A 21,278-nucleotide genomic window follows, 5' to 3' on the forward strand; every position below is an offset into this window, starting at 1 on the left:
TTTATTCTCCCTACAAGCCTTTGAAGGCAGGAGGATGAAACTGGAGAGGTCTAATAAGGAGTCCTGTAATTCTGAGAAAGCTACAGAATTCTTCAAATTAGTGCTTCTCATCAATGCTTAGACTCACTATGAAAAATTCCTGCTTAACTTCTGCTGTATCTTTAATTTTGCTATTTCCAAGCCCCTGCCTGCCAGGCCTTCCCCTGATCCCACCAGGCGTGGGGTGCTGTGGTTGGTCTGTTATGCAGAGACCAGCATGGGCCTGGGGGACTGCTCTGGGAGAAGTGGCCACTTTGTGGGCAGCGGGGCCAGTTCCCCCCAATGGGGAATGCAAGTGCACTTTCACAGAGTTATAACACTGGTGGCAGTAGAGGGGTCGAGTCCCTCTTCAATGCAGAGTGTCCTGTTTTGAGTATGTAATGTCATAGGGCTTCAGTTCTATGAAGGCAAATGACAAAGCTTTTATAGGCAATTCTTATTTATTGCATTTTTTCACACTCATTTCTGGACAGAGTTCTGTGCATCTGGGGCCATGCCTCGTACCCACACAGTTTTCTACACAGGCGCTGATTTCTACAGCAACACCTGAGAAAGAAAGAGGCAGAGAGCAGGCAGGAAGGTTGCAGCTCACACTTGAAGAATAAAAGAATTAAAGGCGATGCACTCAGTGGATTTTTTTTTCTTGTGGTAAAATATATACAGCATTAAATTTACCATTTTTAGGTGCACAATTCAGCAGCACTAGGCACACTGATGGTGTTGTGTCACCATCACCACTATCCATTTCCAGATCTTTCTCATCATCCCAAACTCAAACTCTGGACCCACTGAGCACAGACTCCCCTCCCCTGTCATGTCTCTGTGACCCTGAGGACTCTAGGAACCTCCTATGAGCAGAATTCTATAGTATTTGTCTTTCGTGTCTGGCACACTTCACCCACCATAATGTCCTTAAGGTTCGTCCATGTTGTACCTGTGTCAGAATTTCCTTCTTTTTCATGGAAGAGTAGTTTTCCAGTGTGTGGATACCCCACACCCCTATAGATCCGAGGTTGATCCCCAGGTTGGTATCAAAGGCCTGAATTGATGTCTGGTTCCACCTTGAGCCGACCTCCAATGAGCTGGGGCAAGGTCTTGAACCTCCTGTAACCAAAGGCAATAACCCCAGGTCTGCATCAGGCCTTCCAGCAAGGGGAGGTCCATGATAAATCTTCACACAGGGTTTTCTGGTGCCCCTTCCAGGACCTCAAACCTCCATATTTGTCCCAGTTTTCCCCACTTTCCTCAGGCCTGTGGTGAAAAAAGGCAACATACAGCAAAGCCCTTCTTAAGATTTACTCCCACTTTATGCAGTTCCATGATGCCTCATCTCCTCCCAGCACTCTGGTGAATCCAGCATGGCTGGGAGCCTGGAGGAGGTGCTGACTCAGGCCTGGGCCCTAATGGTATGGCTGGAGGGCCTGGGGCTGAAACCACCAAGGAACATCTCTGGATCTGACTATAAGAAAGACCCTCTGACATGGGAGGGTGGGCCGCAGAGGACATGGGACACAGGAGACCCCTGAAGGCCTGATCTGGGTGGTAGCTTTGCCACCAGAGAAAGGGGCACATGCTTGGGTCAGAATTGAGAAGTAGATGGGGTTCGATGGCTGATTTGTTCAGGGCTGAGGGCAGTATTTGGTGAGGGGTTCAGAAACGAGAAGGAAAAGCTGGTGCCGGTGCCAGAGGGGCTGGAATGATTCCAGGATTTTGCCTCCTGAGCTCGAAGGGCCATACAAATCCAGGGAGAGTGGATGCAAACAGTGTGCAGAAGGCAAGAGAAACACAGCATGAGCTTTCTAATCTTCACCCAGACAAGAGAAGAGTAAGGATAAACAGGTCTTCCTTGAGGTAAGGAAGGCGCTTCCTCAGGAGAGAAACTTCTACTGAGTAAGAATTCAGCACCAGCGTGAGAAGCTGAATCACCTACCAGTTAACTCAGTCAGTGCTAGAAAATACCAGATAGACACTAGCATCTGTGCACAAGTGCCTGTCAAAACAGTGGACAGAGGGCAGGCCATAGACCTGCCTCTCACATACACACACACATGCGCGCGTGCATGCGCACACACACACACACACACACACAAACGTGTACGGTAGAGAGAAGTTCCCCTGAGGATTGAAAGAGAAAGGGGAACAAAGGAATTTACCATTACTGTCTAGATGAGTGGGACTAGATGTCATGTCAACTTCATAAGAATTAAGAAGTCAGGGAGGTAAGTTTCTTATTCTCTCCATTTCACAGGTGAGAAGATTCAGTGTCCCTGAGGTGAAGGGACTTGGTCCAAATCCCAGAGCTGGTGACAGATGGAATGGGTGCAAGATCTGGGGACATCAAGGCCTGCACCTCCTGCTCTGCTGTGTTCACAACTCAGGCATGCACCACCTACTTAGCTGAATTACTAATAGTGAACTACTTCATTTGCACCTTCGTATTTATTTTATTTTCAAACACATGTAACTAGTAATATAGTAAAAGAGGAAACCAAAAACAAATAACTCAAATCTTTCTAGCAGTCAAGTTAGGAGCCCAGTGATGAAGATGACACTGAACAAGGCTGGGAACCATGGAGGTGTGACAAAGAGAAGGGTCATCTCCAGGGGTCCAGGTCTGCCACCCGCTGGCCCCCCTTGACACACACATGAATTAAGATGAGGATCCCTGGTCTGCTCCTCTGCAAATTGAGACTTGTGCCTGCTCAGGGTCTACTGGGCTGAGGCAGTGTGCACCCTGGCACGGTGGGTGGGCCACACACAGCAGTAACACCTGTCACTCCTCTGTATCACTCACCATGAAGCAGGGTCATGCCTTGTGTGAGTGCTCTGTAAACACTGGCTTATTTAATTCTCATCACAACAGTAAGGCTGGATGAGAAAACAACATGTGAGGTCAAATCCAAATTCTGTCCAAGGCCAAAAACCCTGGTCTTTTGACCTTTGCCTCCCCTGGATTGAGATAAAATGCTTCATCAAAGTCCACCTACACATCATGTGTGTGGCCAATGGTGGCCAGGACTCCAGGACTTCAGAGAGCTCCGGGGGCCTCTGAGCTAAGTGCCAGCAAATGCTCCTCTCAGGGGCCTCTCTCACGGGGAACCACTCTGCAGCTCTAGGGCATTTTGGGTGCACAGGGTGCTCCAAGCAGTGCTGATGAACTCAGACTCCTAGGAGGTCCAGGATGCGGGCCTGACCACCAGGCTGTGCTGGGAGGACAGGGCTGGCAGAGTGAAGACTGGGAGCAGCCGGGGTATGTGTCTGCAGGATGCGGGCTCCCTCACAGACCTGCCGGCTTACAGGACCATGCAGGACCTGGCAAAATCATGCTCCCTTTATCCCATCCGCATCTACCAAGCATCTTAGTCAGAGCACCACAGGTTCTGAGACATGAAGAAAAGGCCATAGTAGAGCAAGGCCTAATGTAATTTCAGCACTGACTATGGGTCAGGCATTGGGAAAACACTTCACATATACTAGTCATTTAATCATCTAGATTCTAACGGAGAGGGGTTACTAACATGCACATCACCCAGAGTTGCAGCCTAGGGTATAGAAAGGCCAGTTATGTGCCTGGACTCACACAGCTCATAAGTGATAGGATTGGTGCCTGGGCCCTGGGCTGTCTGGCTCCAAAGCTTCCAGACTGAGCAGCAGTCATTATCAGATGCTGCTCCTGAGATAAGGGAGTTCAACATTCTCCGTAGAAAGGAACAAAATAATAGTGAGACTGGCCCATGGTCAAAGGCTGAGATTGCTACCTTGTGTGAGGCTTGCTTCTCCAGGTTGGGTTGGCAGGAGGAAAACCAAGGTGGGGAGAACACAGCGACTGTACCAGGGGATTTTGGTTCTGAGTCCTCCTCCACAGAAGCTGGGTTCCCAGGGGTCTCCTCATGCTCTTTGAAGGCTGGGAAGTTCTGCTGTTGCCACCCATCACGGCTCCTCTCACCAGTGCATCTTTAGTTGCCTCCGGCCCTGCCCCTCTGGCCAGGATGGTGAGCATCAAGGACTGGATGCAACTGTGTGCCGCCATCTGGGTACCAGATTGGTAAGACAGGGCTGTGGGCAGGGGAGCTGTGGGAAGGAGAGCTCTGTGTAGGACAAGCACAGAGCCAGAGCTGCAGCATAAGGTTCCAGGGCTAAGATGGGACCTTCCTGAGGTTTACCGGGGTTGGGGACCAGTGTGTCCTGCTGGGGTGGGGAAGCATCGGCACTCCAAGCGGGTTCTGAAAGATATGGAAAGACGGGCAGTGGGAACAGGAGTGTGGCCAGGTGGTTGTGTTGTGAGGGGAGGGGGAACACGGGGATGCAATGGAGGCCCCTCTCACAACCTGATGAGCCCCCACTCCCAGGCTCTGTTTGGAAGAGTCTGAGAGAACCGGGGGAGGGGACACCCAGCACAGGTGGAGTTTTGTCTAATTTTGGAGAAGATGCCTTCTATGAAAAAAAAATTGATTACCTCCTACTCCTTAGTGAGGGCATCAGAGTCATTTAGAACAGGAGGCTTTGGCGTCCACAGACAGTGGTGAAAGGGCAAAGAGGCAAAGCTATTTGTAAAGACCTGAAGTGTAGCTGACCTGAGTTATGAGAGCTGCGAATACCCCAGAAGACAGGGGTGCGAAACACATGCAGCATCTACACTAAGAAAGGGTGTAGCCCAGAGCACAACTCAGAGTTCCGCTTTTCAAAATAAAGTAATTTATGCAGCCTCCTGGAGGGAAAATGGCCAAATTCTCTCTCTCTGTTTTGGATGCACCCACAGCATGTGAAAGTTCCTGGGCCAGGGAGCAAACCCGTGCCATAGCAGAGGCTACAGAGTCCTTAACCACTAGATCGCCAGGGAACTCCAAATTCTCTTCTTTAATAGCATAACAATGTATAACTTTTTATTTTTATTTAGGGTCACACCCACGGCATATGAAAGTTCCCAGGCTAGGGGTTGAATCGGAGCTGTAGCTGCCGGCCTATACCACAGTCACAGCAATGCCAGATCTGACCCATGTCTGTGACCTACACCACAGCTCATGGCAACGCTGGATCCTTAACTCACTGAGCGAGGCCAGGGATCAAACCCGAATCTTCGGGGATACTAGCTGGGTTCTTAAACCAGGGAACCGCAGTGGGAACTCCCAATGCATCACTTTAAAGGTAGAGTCATGTGGGTCATTTGGGGGTATTTACAACCTAGTTTGCTGAGGGCAAGAGTGTGCCCCCTGCTTGCTTGGTCCTGCTGGCCTCCAGGAGCAGGCCACCCTCCTGTGCTCCTTCCCTTCTGCATCTTAGGTGGTGGGGACAACAGGGTCTGGGCTGGACTGGGGCATGAGCATTTCCAGCTGCATCTGTTAAGCACATCCTCAGGCTAGCATCTGCAGCAAAGGCCTCTGGTGCCCCCACTTTTGTGTCCCCTCTGGGGTAGGGCCTCTGGGTGCTCACCACCTGCTGCCCTCCACCACCCAGGGGAGGTGTCCTCTAGAGACCCTTAAATGACAACAGCAAGCTGCAGAACACCTGGCATATTACAGTCCAATTTTTTTTTTAATTTTTAAAATTTGAAATATAATTGGCATATAACATTGTATGTTTAAGGTATACAACATGTTGATTCACTGCATTTATATATTATACTATGATCACCGCTGTAGTGTTAGCTAACACTTCTATCATGTTACATAATTACCGTTTCTTTTTTTGGTGGGAACAATTAAGATCTAGTCTTTTGGCATACAATTCAATTTTTGTTGAAGAAAAAAAGCACATCTGTGTGCATGTGTGTATAAATGTATATTTGAGTATATTTATGTACATACAAATACATGTATTTAAAACTCTGAAAGTATACGCACAAAACTACTGAATGTGATTATCTCTGGGAGAGGGAGGGAAGAATAGACATTCACTTAAATTATATTCTGCATTGTTTCTGATTTTTTTTGTAATAATTATTTTGGTAATTAAAAATCAATAACAAATATATTTTTAAAAGTCAAATTTTCAAAGTTTTCCAAGAGTCAGTTTTCAAAGTTTCCCAGGGAAACTTATTTTGAACTGTTAAATTTAATAAGATTATGGGCCAAGGCCTTGGAAAAAAATACAAGTCTATAAAAATCAAGGTTATTTTTGCTCAAATCCTTAGTACAGAACCGTTCCGTGAGTTGGGAAGCAAAGCAACTCTGCTCTCACACTCAAAATATGTGCTCTCTATCTTTGTATAGCATAAGGGGTATGTTGACATTTGTTTTCATGGAAGGGGTTTGATTTCATGTTTTCTGAAACTTAGAATTTATATTTATGAATATGACCCTACATGAACACAGCTTCTATGTAGGTTATGCTCATAGTTTGAGAGAAAACTGCATTATTTGAACCTACTGCTCATTTTGGAAGCTTTAAAGTTCAAGGCACTATTTACTAAAATATGTTGACTGGATGGAATTTGACTTTACTTCTGAGATTGCCCTTTTTGTTTCACAGTTTTCTCAAGGAATTAACCTATTTTATTTTTTTCTGACAAATAGATTACATACCTAAATATAAGTAGAGATAAATGATACGTCTTTAAATTCCTCTCTCGCCACAAAGACTGGGCAAGTTTCTGATTGCTGGTATCACATAATTGGAGTTGTCAAGGCTTCTCTTAAAACTTTCAAGATACAGGGAGAAAAAAAACCAGACAGAAGTTCCCATTGTGGCTCAGTGGTAATGAACCCCACTAGTATCCATGATGATTTGATCCCTGGCCCCGGTCAGTGGGTTAAAGGATCTGGCATTGCCATGAGCTGTGGGTGTAAGTCACAGAAGCAGCTCGGATCTGGCATTGCTATGGCTGTAGCATACGCCGGAGGCTACAGCTCCAACTCAACCCCTAGCACTTCCATGTGCTGCAAGTGTAGCCCTCAAAAAAGAAAAAAAGACAAAAGCAACAAGAACAACAATAAAGAACCAAACCAGACATGGAGACAAAGAAAGCAGGCATGTAAAACTTTAAAGGCAATTCACCAAAAGTATCTTTGGGAACTTTGATACCTTAATTTTCTTAGTTTTGGTTTTTGATTTTCCTGCTTGGGGGTTCTTGAGAGCATATATTTACTTCCAAACCCAAAGGCTGTACCATAGTGATCCCTCTGAAACACTTTCTGGACTGAGGAGAGGGATGACTGAGCACATCTGTCTGGGTCCAGCATTAGCTGGTGTGCAGGAGTCACCTGGAAATGAACACCAGCATATCTGCATCTTGGCCATACCTTTGTTCTTGGATCCATCTTTGTGATTCTGTTTTCCAAAGTTTCACTTCGTGGGGTTGGAACCTCCGCACAGGGGAACCATTATGCGAGGGCCTCACGGGAGGACAGGAAGCACTGTATGGTGACTTGGAAAGTCCATGGAGGGTGGGTAAAGAACTTTCTACTGGAGGTCAGTGGTGCAACTAATTTCAGGCCCATTGGCAAGGGCCTCAGAAGACAGCTGTTCCTGCTGCTGCTTCTCAGGGTCCAGATGGGCTCATAATAAATTCTAATGTGATTTTTCTTGGATTGCAAAGGCCTGAGATTGGTGATGAAGTTGTCAGTGCAGCCATCTCCTCTCCAGCTTGACTAAACCTCCTCTTCAGCTGAGTCTGAAGATTAAAATGAGAGGCCCACTTTCAACAAATAAGTAGCCAGAGCTTTAGGTGCCTGCTCTAAGGAAATAGCTGGAATGTGTTACGTTTGGAGAGAGAGGTTATTATCTTAGTTATCCATCCGGCCGTAGACCCATCTATCCATCCATCACCTATCTATATCTATCATCTATCTATCTATCCTAACATATGATAGAATTTCCTTTAAAAAATACTTTGTACAGGAGTTCCTGTTGTGGTGCAGCGGAAACAAACCCAACTAGTATTCATAAGGATGCAAGTTCAATCCCTGGCCTCGCTCAGTGGGTCAGGGATCCCATGTAGGTGTGAGCTGTGGTGTGGGTCCCAGATTCGGCTCGGATCCCAAGGTGCTGTGGCTGTGGTGTAGGCTGGCAGCTCTAGCTCTGACTTAACCCCTAGCCTAGGAACTTCCATATGCCACAGGTGCAGCCCTAAAAAAAAGAAGAAGAAAAAATGCTTGTACAGTACAGAAGTTAAAAAGAAAATCTTAAGTGAATGGTACTATCTGGGGGAAACAAAACCCACAGAGACACTGAAAGTCTAAATGATAGAAACCTTTCAAACTCAGTGCCATGTCCTCATAAACGCGCTGGTGGGGTCTTTCAGCCAACATGCTTACAGAGCACTCAGTGTTCCTGAGAGGAGAGAAGGGAAGAAGGGAAGAGTCCCGGGAACAGGAATGACATCCTCCTCAACCCCTCTCCCCACCTCTGAAGTGTCTTTTAAAAATGCAAACCCTCCATGTATAAGTGAAAGAACAATCACACTCTCTCAATTTCCCGTTTCCCTCTCCTATTTCCCAGCTGAAGAGGATGGCCCTGCCCCCTAGGCTTTGTGAGAAATAGGCTCATTTCTTCAGCCCAAGGAAGCACAATATGAAAAGCCTTGGGGTGGGCGTGGGGGTGATCAAATGCATTGAGACAAGGTGCAGTAACGCACCCACCCCGATGTCATCATGGCCTTGCAAATTGCGGAGTTCTTAGGAAAATGTTTGCATTGTTCTGTTTGGATTTGACTCTGTTGCGCCTCACTGAGGTCAAACTTGGGAGCGTGTGGGCATGTGTGTACATGTGTGTGTCTGTATGTTGTGCCAATCAGTACCAGCTTGATGCTCAGAAGAAAAGGTTGATGAGACCTTGAGGGGACCACCAAGGGGGCCCAAGCTAGCCTAGCCTGTTCTAACCCTCAGGGCAAGTTCTACAGGGCAAACAACAGCAGGGGGACAGGTACTACAGAAGGGGGACAGGTAGCCCCTCGTTGAGGATGGGTTTTGGGCCAGGGAAGCTCTGTGAGGAGAGAAGGGGTAAGCCTCTGAAGGCCTTAGTCTGTTTTGGGTGCTCTTCCCCTTGGACCTCTAGAGGTGGTGCCATCTTGCTCTGTTGAAAACAATCTCCTTCTTTCACCTTGTAATTAATTCCCTTTAGTGGTTCAGGAGCATCTTCTTCCACTTCACAGGTGGTAGTGTGGAGAATGGGGGGTTGGGGCAAGAGAGCAGGCCAGCGTCTCCCTCTGCTTTGCCTGGGAGAGGAGCCTGTGGTGTACCCAAGTCTAGGAAGGGAGTTCTGGGCAGAAACTGAAGAGGGAGGGGCACCAGTAGAGAAACAGCTCCAGCAGGGCCTGCGGAGGGGAGAGAGGGTAGCCCCTGGAGGAACAACTGAGTTTGACATTTAGAGTGGAAACACTTCAAACTTTTTGGTCCACTATGAGGGGACCCCAATAAGTCAATTAGCAACTGTAAATAACATAGAATGGGTGGCCAGCAAAACCACCCATTTGAAGTCCCTGGGAGGAAAAGAGATGTTCACACATAGCTGGCAGAACAAGTATTGAAAGGGCTCTTGCCAAAAGGACCTAATTTCTGGTGATGTGATAACAAGCTTAGTGGATAATGGGTACTTTTCTGCTTCTTTTGAGCACTTGTGGCCTCTCCATAAAACCTGTCTCAGGGAAAACCAGCTAGTTTTATATACATAGATTACAGTTCTATTGGCTCCTATTTTTTCCCTCAGTGAAATCATACAAGAAATAATCATTAATAGCTCAATGCCAAGGCAGGAGGAAGTATTGATCTGAAGAAAGCACTTTTCTCAATTGATCCCAGGTTTGGAAATTGAAATTGACATTATGCCTTCTGATTCCTTGGAAGAAATAAATGGGAATCAATAAAAGAAGACTCAATGAGGCCTAAACAAAGAAATTGGTTGGGAAAGAAAAAATTTTAAAGTAAATGAAAAATGGTGGAGACACTTGAGCAGGTAAAGAGGAGCGTGCTCTACAGAAAGACTGACAGTCGAATGAGACCCTTTCTGGATGCCTAATGCAACATGATTGGGGTCCACCCCTCATTCCTAAGGGACAGCCAGCATCCCCAGCATGCATGGGTGCTTTGTGCTCATGGCAGCTCTACCCTGAAGGTTTCTTGACCGAGTTCACTGACTCAGGGCTGAAGCTCATCTACGTTAATAACCCAGCACTGGTAAGCAGCTTCCTCCACTCTCAAATGGAGACTGCCTACAATCTGTTATGGCAAAATTCACTGATAAGGAGACTAGAGTTTCCTTAGGCCTGTGAAGGAATTCTGCTGGTCCTGCATGTTTCTATTTCTTTCTTTCTTTTTTTTTCATTTTAGGGCCACACCCTTGGCACATGGAAGTTTCAGGCCAGGGGTCTAATCGGAGCTGCAGCCGCCAGCCTGCACCACAGCCACAGCAACCCAGGATCCGAGTCACATCTGAGACCTACACCACAGTTACGGCAACGCCAGATCCTTAACCTGCTGAGTGAGGCCAGGGATTGAACCGCATTCTTAGGAATACTAATCGGGTTCATTATCACTGAGCCACAATGAGAACTCTTCTGCATGTCTCTAAGGTAGATGGTTTGGGAGCAGTGAGGCAGGAGAGGCCCTCTGTACACAGTTCTGATGGGTCCCCTATTCCTTGCTAGCTCAATAATCCCCATTCAACCACCTTCCTAAAACCCAATAACGATCTCATCATTTTTCTGCTTTAAAATCCAAGTTGCCTCGGAAAAAGTCCAAGTGCTGGCTGGGATAACATAGGTTACTGTGAGCTGCTGGAGCTAGTCTGCACTGAACTGAATCATGCTAGCTCTGCAGCAAGCCATGTCATTAAAAAAATAAAATAAAAAAACCCCTTTATTTCTTGGAGTTGTTTTAGGTTCACAGCAAAACTGAGCAGAAAGGACAGAGAGTTCCCATATACTCCCTGCCCTTAAATGCAATCTCTGCCACTATAAACATCCCCTACCCTGGGTGGTGCTTTTATTATAACTGATGAACCAGCATCCACTCATCATTATAACCAAAGTCCACAGTTTACATTAGGGTTCACTTTATGGGTTTTGACAAATGTGCAATGACATGTATCCACTTTCACAGTATCATACAGAGTAGTTTCATTGCTCTAAAGATCTTCAGTGATCCCCTTACTCGCACAGGGAATAAGGGGACCTTGGAGGGGGATGCAAGTAGGAGCCATAAGGTTGATGGGTAGATTGGGGTCAGGGCTAGATGGGAAGAAGGTCAAAGAAGAAAAGGATGGATTGAGTTTCCTTATCCTCAAGAGGAGAAATCAAACACAGTGGCCCACCCATTTAGGGAGCCTTTCAGATTGGTGGTGACAAGATGGGATGACCCAGGTTGGATTAAGGGCAGGGGTTTTTATGTGTTTATTCACTTCTATGTTCCTGACACATAGCAGGTGCTCAATTAGCATCTTGGATGAAAGAGCTAGGCTTAACTAGAGAATAAGGAACCTAGCTGAGCATGATGGAGGGTTTCCCTGCCTCTGGAACTGGTCATGAAATCCTATCTCTGGAAGCAAACGAGTCTCTGGAGGCAGGCCCAATTCAACACACACGTCTTGAGTGGTAGACGTGCAGGGTGTTCATCAGTGACTAAACAGTTTTTTAAATATTATGTGATCCAGGAAAGTGGCAGATGCACAATTAGCTATAAAAACAGAGTGAGGCTTTGTTCTTAGAAGTGGGGATGTTGGCGCAGTGTTTCCCCCAACTGGCTGAGCATGAGGCTCTTCAAGACAGCACATGCACAAGATCTGTCCAGTCCCAAAGCTTCTAAATCAGACTCTCTGGAGGTGACTCTGGAATCCTTCCTTACCCCAACCTTTTTTAAAAGCTTCCCCAAGTGGTTCTGATGATCAGCTGGGTTGGTTTGCCAAAGGTTGGTACAGAAAAACCATCAAGTGGGACGTCTTTGAAAACTGATGCTAGTAAGTTCTTTGTGGAGGTGGGGGTCAACCTCATACTAGTAAGCTGAGGCTGACTCTGACGGGAGGGGAAGGGAGGATGCCCCTCACAAAACTGCCCTTCATTCTGCCCAATAATCTGCACTCTGGGGCTTAATCCCCGATCCCAGGGACTCGCCGCCACAGAAGCAAATACTGCATTTCCAGGGAATAAACTATCATACAATATGCCTGCATTTGTTTCCTGTGGCCACTGTAACAAACTATCACAAATTTAGTGACTTAACACAAATTTACTGCCTTACAGTTCTGCAGGCCAGAAGTCCAAAGTGTTTCCTCCGGCTGGAGTCTAGGTGTGGCAGCCTAGTCTGCCCAAGCCCCAGGGAGAATCCCCTTCCTCACCTCCTCCAGCATCTGGTGGCTGCTGCCTGCCTCGGCTGGTGGCTACATCCCTCCCATCTCAGTCGGCATGGTCACCTTGCCTCCTCTTCTTCTGTGGTCTGATTTCTTTCTGCTTCCTTCCCATAGGGACACTTATGATTCCATTAGGGCCACCAGATAATCTCCAGGTTCTTAATTTGATCACAGCTGTGAAGTGCCTTTTGCAGGTTCCAGGAACTAGGACATGGGCATTTGGGGGGGAGTGTCACTACTCAGTGCACCCCAACACTGGTCTGAGTGAAGGCCCATATGCAGCCAGGTAGCAAGTTCACTAACTTCCTAAACTGAACCAAAATCAGCTGCATGGAGCATTCTGTTCGATGAGAAGGAGAATTGTAGAGCTGAGGAGAGCTGGGCTGTGCAACAAAGGCAGAGGCTGCTGGGTTCCGCTGGAGCTTAGTGGACTCTGGACTCTGGGCAGGGATACATCCGAGGGTCCTGCTCCACTTACCTCCATGTGTGATGGGGATGCTCGTGGCAAAGGACAGTGGTGACCGTTTGGGGTCATATGGTAGGAATTTATCACCATTATCACTTCGACCCGTTCATGAAGATTGTTTCTGCACTGAGCTATCAAGTTCCCAAAAGGAAATACTTGCTTTTCACTTTGTTTAGGTCGTCCTTTTAACCTAGAGCCATGCTGCTCTGAGAAACTTTATTGTTCTGCAAAGCAAGAGTTCACTAATGTGAGGGGTAGGGGTAGTTTCTAAGCACCACAGCTGCACGGGTTGAAATGGAGACCAGCAGGTTACAAATCACTGCAAGCCCGTGCACATGTCTTTCCGGTGAGGTCGAAAGGAAAGGAGTACTTTTAAAAAGCACCTCAAGACTATGAATAGAAGGTCATAGAACTTAAAAGTACTATTTGAAAAGAGACATTCTTTTCCTTAAAGCATTACATGAACAATTTTTTTGTCTAACACCAAATAAATCCATTTAAGATGAAAAACTCCTTGGACGTGAGTGTCTGTGCCCTGCTCTGTGAGTGTGTGGGAACGTTTTCTCTCGAGAGCATCCCAAAGGGCACATGACTGTGGGACCGGCATGAAGCCAGGAGGAGAAACTGGGGGAGGCTAACCACCAGCAGGGCCCCCCCAGGTCTGTGGGAAAGGGGGTGCTGGGATGAGATGGGGGGTGCCTGGCCCTGTTTCCTGTGGCCTGAGCTCACCTACATGACCCAGGGAGCTCACCATGCATGTGGCTTCAGTGGGAGCTGCCTAGGGTGCTAAAGACTGGGTGCTATTGACCAGGTGGTAACCTGTGTATGGTCAGGCTGTCCAAAGATGGCTGTTCTCTGGCCCTCTAGACATCCCCGCTCACCAGTCCCTGCCCTACCCGAGTGCTTGTCCCCTGCCCCAGCTGGTGACTGTTCTAATCCTTAGGCCAGAACAGCTCCACCTGCTAGTTTATGAAAGGGAAATATCTGCCCTGATGGTCATTAACCTGAGGGGCTGGGAGGGATGTGCCCCAGATGCTGGTTTCCGGGTAACTGATGAGCTCAGCTGGTGTCCAGTCCGCTGTAAACGGTAGCCGCTTCTCTCCAGCAGGGAAGACTGCTGCCATGTCCTGCCTGCTGTCTGCTATACCTGGTGGGGTGTCACTCCAGGAGCCTTTCTTTCAAACATGTGTTAGACCCTTTGTCCAGTATGCCACTGATGTTTCTGTCAACTCCTTAGTCTTGAGGCTGGGCAACTACAAGGCTTGCAGGCTGGTGGGGTGCAGCCCAACACCTTGAACAAAACACTACCTCTTTGAGCTTCATTTTTGTTAGTTTTTGTTTTCTAAGGCAGAATCCAGTGCCCCTAAACTTCATAGGGGTCTAAAAGCAATAAGGCAAAGTGCTGAAGTATACAGGTGAATTCAAAGCATGTCACAACTTGTGGACGTGTGGCTCAGTTTCCTGGCCTGAGATCAGATGTGGTGACCCCTGAGAGGCACTGGGGACAACACCCACCAAGTCGCCAGGGCCCTGAGCATGTGCGGCTGTCCACACCTGGCACTACACAGTGCCTGGCATGGGGGTGGTGCTGAAATGAAGGTTAACAGTGACTGTGACAGCATCTTTAAGACCAGAGCACTCCAGGGACAGGGCCTGGCAGAGGCAAGGATGGCTGTTCCTGTCCCTAGACTTGGTATTCCTGCCTAGGAAATGCCCCTCCCACCTGTCTCAGGGCTGCATTGATGGTTATTGTCGCACACAATATGGATCACAAGGACTGTTATTTCAACCTAAACCAAGAGATGTGGTAATCATGGGGGACACCCCACCATACAACTGACACGGCTCTGAAGTGGGGAGTGGGGCACTGGGCCCTTCCTCTATCTGCCCCTCCCGCCTGTTGTCCTGGTTTGGGTCTGGCCTGCAGAATTGCTTGAGGGGGCTGTGGCTCCAAGGCTGAAGTACCTGGAGGACTCATGACTCCCTGTGCAGTGACTTGATCTGGGGCCTTCTGCACCCTGGCTCTGTGCACAGGAGATTTTAGTCAGAAAGAGGCCCTGCGGCTAGACTCCAACAACAACATCAGAGAGAGGCCCTGGGGCTCGGCCATCGTCCAAGTCAAATGACAGAAATCAGGGAAATGTCGAGGCCAGGCTGCAGGGTCAAGAGGAGCAATGCCACAGGGCCATTTGGAGCCGACTGAGAGACCCACTTGGGACTCAGCTAATACCATTTGCATCATTAAGGAGTCTCATCAATACAGCTTGTCGGATTACAAATGAGTCTTACACAGGGCTTCACCTGCAATGGTTCCTGAGTGGGTTACAGGACCATGTCCACCTGAAAGAAATTAAAGTATATTTTATGGATTCTCCATTGTGGCTTAGTGGATACGAACCCATGTATCCATAAGGATGTGGGTTCGATTCCTGGCCTCACTCAGTGGGATAAGGATCCAACATTGCTGTGAGCTGAGGTGTAGGTCACAGACACAGCTTGGATCTGGCATGGCTATGGCTATGGCTGTTGCTGTGCCCAGCAGCTGCAGCTCTGATTCAACCCCTAGCCTGGGAACTTCTATACGTCATGGGTGTATAGAAAAAAAAAAAAAAAAGCATATTTTACAAGGGACAAACCTTGAAATGTACTGATGATCCACCCAGCAGGCCCTCAGCATGGCGAGCCCTGCAGTCTTTGAATGCTCTCAACTAGCACTGGCAACAGGAAAACAAGCACTTGTGGGGCTGCTTCCCAGGTTTTAACTCTCATTGATCTCAGGATCCACTCACTCTTCTTACCTGGACATGAGCCAACCTACACACCACTTGGCCTCATGGCTACTGCTGCTCCAGGGGCTCTGTGGGCACTCCTACCCCCGCCTTCCAGGAGCCCCACCAACCTTGGAGTAGCAAAGGCCAAGGGGACCCTGACCTTGACTTCAGGGGCCTGCCAGTGTACTCCTTTACTTGTAGGAAAACCTGTGCCCAGAAAGGATTTCTGTCAAGATTACGATCCCCCAGCTTGCACAGAGGTACCCTCTTGTAAATAGAAGGATCATGGGAATCTCCATCTTTGGAACTGTGTGTGTCTTCTTCACTCCAGGCTCCTTCATTCCAGGGCTGTCCCAGAGCTTGGCTTAGGATGATACGGAAAAGCTAATTTTTAGCACAGAGACTTAGGCTCAATGAGCAGAAGGAATGTTCCCTATTTCAGCAGTTGGAGACAGGCCTCTAGAGTAAAGCCCAGATCTGAAGATGAGCAACGATCAGGATAAAACATGCTCCAGGATTTTACAGCTGTTTCCTCCCATTCAGCTGCTGTAACAGAATTCCACAGACCAGGGTGGGTGGGCTTATAAAGCACAGACATTTATTTCTCACAGTTCTGGAGGATGGAAGTCCAAGATCAGGCAGATTCTGTGTGTGGTAAGGACCCACCTCCTGGTTCACAGTCAGCTATCTTCTCACTGTGTCTTCATGTGGTGGAAGAGGCAAGGGAGATCTCTTGGGGTCTCTTTTATAAGGGTACTAATCTCACCCATGAGGGCTCCATCCTCATGACCTATCACATCCCAAGGGCACCTCCTAATACATCACCTTGAAGGTTAGGTTTCAACTTGTGAATTTAGGGGGACACAAATATTCAGCCTATAGCAATATCCTCTTTTAAATGTTAATCCTGGAAGCTTCAGTCTGTGTGCAGATTTCAAGAAGGACAGCCTTCCTAGAGCAAGAACCATGATGACATTTATGGCCTCGCACGGGCTCTGTGTGTGGCTGAGAGAAAGTGCCAGAGATGGAACAAGCAACCCTGCTCGTCAAGGAGCCTGCTGGATAGTCACACTTGGGCTTCGCCCCCTCAACCTTGGTGACAAACACATCCTGCTTGTGGACCCCAGAGCAGGGCGCTAATCCCTCTCCTTGGATGGGGAATAATTGGGCATCAATACTGTCACCTGAGCCCCTGAGTCAGCACATGCATAATGAGCTTCCTTCAGCAGCAGTGAAGGTGGAAGGCAATCAAAATCAGTTGGTGGAAAACACTTTCAAAAGGCTCTTTCCCTCCCTTCCCCCTTCTCTGTTTTCTTCTTTCTCCTCTGTCTCAGTTCTGCTCTCCTCTGCTCCCAATCGAGGTCATAGACTGTCATGTGGAGACTGGCTGGGACCCTACCAGCCAAAGATCTCCTTTCTCCTGACCCCGCAGGGTCACTATGCAGTGCCCACAGGGAGAAAAAACACACCCAGTGTCTTCATCTCCCGAACTGGATACCCTGCACAATGGCTGGGCCACCCGCTGAGAGCTGCTTAAAGCTATTTGGGTCATCAATTAGATCAAAGAGGCATTTATAGTCCCAGTGAATGCTTGCTCTGAATAGATGTGAAAACAGCTTTTGCTAGAGTCCCAGAGTCCCAGAATCCCAGGGTTGGGAAGGGCCTAAAACTCTACAGTCTAGTGGCTCAGCTCAGCTGATGGCTGGAGTCCCTCTGGCAACATCCCTGCCAGGTTATCCAGTCAATATTTGAACTCTTCTAATGCCCAGGAGCTCATTACCATCCAAGGAGGCCCACTGGACATTTTAATTGGTGTACAAATTCCTCCTATGAGTCAAAATCAGTTTCCATTTAGCCTCCTGCCCTTTAACCTCATTTTACCACAGAGGCCATGCCCGTGTATAATGTCTCCTTTCTCTTCTACACTCATTTGTTCTGCAAACATTTAGAAGGTTCCAGAGAGCAGCAGGGTTCAAAATCATGGATGTGGGGCAAACCTCAGATAGGATTCCAGCTTTTTTTTTTTTTTTTTTTGGCTGATGACCTTGGGCAAGTGACTTAATCATACTGGGTCCAGTCTGTATTTCCAAGTGGGGTTAAAAACAAACCAACTTCAAGATGTTATAAGCAACAGAGAAGATGTGTGTGAAGCGTGAGCAGAGAGCAGCTGCTGTCCAAGCATGCAGGCCAGGCCTGGCACACTGTTGGATTCCGGAACTCAAAGAAAATGCAGAGACTGCCATTCCTCACAGTCCAGAGGAGCAGAACAGTTTTCAGGCTTGAAGAAGGAACTGCTGGCTCTAAAGACAGCATCCTTGGGTTTTTGTATCAAGCTGGACTTAATCATTTTGTTAATAGAGAATTCCATTTCTGCCCCCTGATCTCAGCCTTCTGCTCAACATGACACGGTGGATGGAGCTGATATGAGAAGCACCCCCCACACCCCTCCTGTAATGACCCCATGCCAAACACACAAAAATGCTCAATAAAACAACAACACATTTGGAAATTCAGATCCAGGCTGAAAATCCCTCAGTGTCAGAAAGAAGGGAACTCAAAGCCACAGCTGAGAATCAGGATGGAAACCTAGTAGCCTGTGGGCCCCACAGAACTCTGCCTTTACCTGCAAAAAAGGAAGGAGAGGAGACACAGGTGACCTCTCTCCCACACTTGGCACAAGCTGGGATTTGACATTCACTGGGGAGCCAGGGACAGACCCCAGAGCAGGGAGCTAATTACCTTGAGGGTTAGGGGTGAGCAGGGATAGGATACTTCTGTCCCTCTGGCTGGGGACATGGCTCAGAAGCAAGCCACTCACTATAGGTCATGGGTGCAGGAAGAGTCAGCAGATTCTGGGCCACCTGTAGGGGTAGAGTCTGAATAGCCCCATCTACAAGGTGCAGAAAGCCTGAGCTGAGGAGTTAACATGTGAATCTGGTCCAGAAATGATGAAACCCAGGGAGCCCCAAGGGATGGCCCCCCATCCCGGGGCAGGTGCAGGACTGCACGTGGAGACAGCTCATACCAAAGTCAATTTCACAGCCAAACAGTACACATCATGTGAAAAAACAAAGCAACGCCTGAGAGTAAGCAGATGCAGTGACTGGGATAAAGAACCTCCTGGGAAGCACCAATGACAGAACAATCTGGAAGAGACATCATCATAAATATGCCTGAAATCTCAAAAGGGAGGGGAGGCAATGCAACAAGTGCAGGAAGATTTAGAAAGGAACAAGTAGAAACTCTAGGAATAAGAAATATGGTTATTACCTTGAAAACTAAATAAATGGGCAACATAACAAGGTAGATGTCACTGCAGAGACCATAAATGAATTGGAAGATAGATCTGAAGAAGTCACCTTACAGCATAGAGAGTTAAAGAGAAGGAAAATATGAGATCTTAAGCAACAGGGAGGACAGAATGAAAACTTTCAACACATATCTACAGGATATGTCAACTGGCTTGGAAAGGAAAGATCCCACAAGGTTTCTTTCAGAAGAAAGGAATGCAGAAGACAGGGAAGGTGAACTATGTGAAGAAATAAAGACTAAGGATTTTCAGAACTTAAGAAAGACCTAAGTTCAAGCTGAAGAAGCACACAATGTCCTGAACCAGAAAAATAAAAACAACTCCACATTAGACTAATCATAAGGAAAAAGTGGAATATCAAAGATAAACAAACTTCAGAGAAAAATCATACATCTCTTACAAAGGAATGACCACTGGACTAAAAACAGACTTCTCAGCAGTAGTAATAAGTGCCAGTAAACAATGTTTCGAGAAAATAATTGTCAGTTTAGAATTCCATATTCGGCTACCTTATCATTCAAGAATGAGGGTAAAGTAATATTTTCAGTCTAAGACATTTGCCAGGATAAGTCCTTTCTGAAAGAATTACTAAAGGATGTATCCAATGAGAATAACATTCAGTGGGGGATGCAGGACCTAATTTGTTTAAAATGGGCGAATTTGGAGAAACTTAAAAACAAGGTGGAACTAAAATAACTGACAAAAAATAATGCGAAAAAATGGGAAGGAATTGGGAACAAAGATATTTTAAGGAAGTGCTTTTATTCCAGAAAATGATAGAACTTTTAACTACATTTAACTCTGAGTGATGAGAATGAACTGCAGATGATTTGACTGATGGAGAAACATACTGTGCAAAGGGAGAGAAAAGAATTAAGCTTACTTACTAAAATTTAAATAAATTACATTGGGAAATTCACATCAACCAGACCTTGGTTGGGGTGGGGGGGAACCCAAGCTATTAACCTGTTATTAAATTGGAATTCCAGTCTCCTGTTTCAATAATACATGTTCAAATGGATTCTGACCATCTGGATGCAACTCAAGGAAAACGTGAGCTGTGTTTGCTTAGTTCAGCTAAGGAGAATGGCAACGTTGGTGTTCACACTCCCCAGTATTTGATGAGGGACTGGGGGATGTATGATGGACTTCATGGTAGAGGCTGTTTGAGACGCAGTCCAGTGACAACTCATCAGAGGGCAATCCCTGCCAACCACTTTCCTAAAGATACTGTGACCATTAAGTAGGAAAGGGAGAGATACTGATTGCCAGATACTGCTGATCAATGATTGGAGTAGAATCAGCATTAGATAATAAGTTAACATACAGTATCTCCCCATTGTCGTATCTTCCCTTGCATTTATTATTGCTTGGAATAGCTCCAGAAACCAGAGTCTCTTAGATTAGAAAAGGCGGAAGCCTTGTCCTTCAGAGCTGTATGATTCAGAGTGATCCAGGTAGAATATTCCAGAGTGTTGAGCATACCCAGAGGGGCATATAAATATGGGGTTAACATTTAGAGCTTTTTAAGAATGCAGTTGTCCAGTGTGTGTTCTGGCTGCAGCATCATCCTGACTCTTGTTCATGCCTCAAGACTCAGTTCCCAGGTGACCCCACCTCCAGAAGCCCCTGAGAGCCCTCCCCTCCAGAATCAATTGCATTTTCCTTCATAGTCTCCTAAACTTTTTGCGTTCCCTTGCTGCTGCTTCGTCACATTAGTAACTCACACAGGGATGACTGGGCTTCCCTTCTTGCCTTCGTTCCACTCCCCTGTTGAGGCCAAACTAAGTGCATCAGAGACTGCTTGGGTGGCCCTCAATGGCCACCAATTGCTACCAAGTATGTCCCTGTGGGGTCTCGTGTCATTTTCCCACATTTTAGATCATAATTAATGGCTCACATCTTTCTAGCCACTCCACTTCCCATCCCCTATCTCACAGAATTGCCACCTGCATTCCTTTTGACCAGCACGGCAACTAGCAGTTTGTGGAACAAATGATGGGTAGAGCTCAACTCAGTAACAGCTGGTCCTCTTTCCTGTTGCCACACTTCCTATTGCAGCCTCCAAAGCCAATGAAGTCTGATATCTTTGCCACATAAAGAACTGGCTGAAGCATGGCTATGCTCTGAGCCCCTGGGAGTTCTTCACTCCTCTTGACCTGCACTCAGGGGGCTGTATATTTCCTCCTTTTGGTTTCCTTCTAAATGGGGAGCAGGAGAGGGAGGACCAGCTTCAATTGGTTGGTAAGCTACACATTTTGAAGCAAATGTATAACAGGGTTTCACATATTTCTGTGGGCTTTGCTCTGTGCTTTTGTTGGCTTTATCCCAAGCCTCTTGGGCAATTATTTTTGGCTCATTCAGTGAATGGCTTTAAATCAATTTCTTCTGTCCTGAATGCTTAATATAGGGCTTG

General features: G+C 47.1%; 1 protein-coding gene across 1 annotated transcript in view; it reads right to left on the minus strand.

The window, feature by feature from the left end:
- Nucleotides 1-5,552: 5,552 nt before the first annotated feature.
- C1H18orf63 (chromosome 1 C18orf63 homolog) overlaps nt 5,553-21,278 on the minus strand; it is an 85,248-nt gene continuing 69,522 nt past the window's right edge. Inside the window, exon 18 of the transcript XR_014815728.1 lies at nt 5,553-7,648. The gene's annotated coding sequence lies outside the window, so the exon portion shown is untranslated. The remainder of the gene's footprint in view (nt 7,649-21,278) is intronic.

Source organism: Sus scrofa, chromosome 1 (assembly GCF_054392235.1).
Source record: "Sus scrofa isolate SSC_HxYL_T2T_F1_AM1 chromosome 1, Sscrofa_HxYL_maternal_Yorkshire_Landrace_v2.0, whole genome shotgun sequence".
NCBI classification, from domain to species: Eukaryota; Metazoa; Chordata; class Mammalia; order Artiodactyla; family Suidae; genus Sus; species Sus scrofa.